The sequence below is a fragment of the Martes martes genome (assembly GCF_963455335.1).
Source record: "Martes martes genome assembly, contig: scaffold_95, whole genome shotgun sequence".
NCBI lineage: Eukaryota > Metazoa > Chordata > Mammalia > Carnivora > Mustelidae > Martes > Martes martes.
This window is the reverse complement of record NW_027666503.1, coordinates 86,144-88,304: the sequence shown is the minus strand read 5'-3', so window position 1 is coordinate 88,304 and position 2,161 is coordinate 86,144. Positions and strand designations below refer to the sequence as shown.

Here is a 2,161-nt window from a genome sequence, read left to right as displayed (position 1 = left end):
ATATATCTGATAAAGGACTTGTATCTAGAAGAAAAATTCTTACAAATGTCAATTAGGAGAGGAGAATTACAAAAAAGATCGCAGACTAGGGGGACCCTAAGCTCACCTAGTCCTATGGATCCAACTAGATAACACTCATATCAGTGGAAATAACCCAGGAAATGACTCAAAATACCGGCAGAGAAAACTCCACAACTAAAAGTAGAAAAGACACCACATCAGTGAAGGTTAAAAAGGTAGAGATGCAGTGAGGAGCTTAAAGGGAGCCCTGGGACCTTCTGCAAGGGACCTGGCATGGAGAGGGGAAAGAAACAGACTATCACACCAGGAAGCCCGCACAGGGAAGATAAATTCCCATAACATTCGGCTTTGAAAGTGAGAGGGGCCAAATTTCATGAGTTGGAAAAGAAAGACTAAGTAAGAGTAAGAAAAGTAGGAAGGACAAAATCAGTAAAAAGTAGTATTTCTGTAAAAATCAGTCAAGGGATTCATAAACGGGTGTTAAATATGACACCATATACCTAAAACGCTGGGGAAGAGGAGTAAAAATGGATTGAAGCTGAAGCGACCATCAACTTTAATATAGACTGCTGCATGTATAAGATGTTCTATACAGACATGCCCATGGCTTCCATCAACACCACTGGGAGTGTCCACCTGCCATCCCCTAGTATGGCAACATCCTCACAGTACCATCAACTGCTAAGTGACTATGGGGTACCATCTCTAGGCTACAGCCAGGGAACTGAGAACAGCCAGGTATCCCAAAGCAAATATGCTGAGTATGTTGAGTTGCTAGCCATCATTGAGGAGTTGGGGGAAGGAAACTAGACCCATATATGAGGGGAAGAAGGGTGCCATGAAGAGACTTTAATGAGGCATTATTCACACCAGAGGGCTGGTGTGAGAGTGCTTGGCTGAAACTGAATGGAATGCCAGATCCTAGCTGCCTGTTAGTGCAAAAGATTTTCCATTTTCTTCCAAAGTGAGAAGTTACAGCTCATCTCCCATGTTCAGATGAGACTCTTGTTTTCAAAATGGTAACAGTTTGGTTTCTCCTTCCCATATCCCTCCCATAGTTCAAGAGGCTCTGAGATTGAGAAATATTTTGCAGCTGACTAGGATTTACATTTTAAATAGCTAGGAACTACCCAGGATTTTTTTTAAGTATTGATTTGAAAGATGCACATAAAAGATACCTACCTCACAGCAAAAGAAACAGTGTCTCCCTTTTATCCTCTCTTTTGAATACAGTTATGTTACCCAGATTATTCTTTGTTCTTTTTCATAAGCTGATATAACAACTCTGAGGGTTTTGTTTTTAGTGCATATGTTTGCCACATGCTGTGGATTCCATTTAATGTAACTTCTTTTGTGCTTAAGCATTTGCTTGTATGACTATCAGTGCTTTAAAGTCAATTTTAAAAATGCACAAGTTATAAAATGCAGAAGAAAGAGCAACCTACCAAACCTAACCTAATAAGAACCCCTGAAAATTTTTCTATTAAGACTGTGTATGGATTTCAGTTACACCTTTCCTGTAAGTTGATCCAAACATCTGGAAGAAAATGCGTAAGACCATTCACATCTTTGTATGCATTTATTACTCGATGTAATAAAACTTATTTTCATTAGCAATAAAAAAGACGTTATATACAAATTGAATGGTAACAACAAATCAAAAACAAGTGATAGGTATGCAAAAAATAAAGAGAAAGGAATCCAAGTATATTACTAAAGAAAGCCAGCAAACCATGAAAGAGAGCAAGAGAAGAAAGGAACAGAGAAGAACTACAAAAACAACCACAAAATGGCAATAAATACATACCTACCAATATCAACATAATGAAGGCCATGTATAAAGAGCCCATAGCCATCTTCATACTCAATGAGGAAAAAGAAAGTTTTTCCCCTAACATCAGGAACAAGACAAGGGTGTCTACTCACCACTTTTTTAAAAAAAGATTTTATTTATTTATTTACTTATTTGACAAACAGAGACCACAAGTAGGCAGAGAGGCAGGCAGGGGTGGGGGGGGGGAAGCAGGCTCCCCACTGAGCAGAGAGCCCGATGGGGCCTCAATGCCAGGACCCTGAGATCATGACCTGAGCCAAAGGCAGAAGCTTAACCCACTGAGCCATCCAGGTGCCCTCTACTCAT

The 2,161-nt window shown here is 39.8% G+C and overlaps 1 pseudogene across 1 annotated transcript; it reads left to right on the top strand.

Annotated features, from left to right (window-relative positions):
* The first annotated feature begins 618 nt into the window (after positions 1 to 618).
* On the top strand, positions 619 to 946 carry LOC308337985 (cyclin-dependent kinase 2-associated protein 1-like; annotated as a pseudogene). The gene has a single exon. The product of its transcript is annotated as a cyclin-dependent kinase 2-associated protein 1-like (transcript).
* Positions 947 to 2,161: the final 1,215 nt, after the last annotated feature.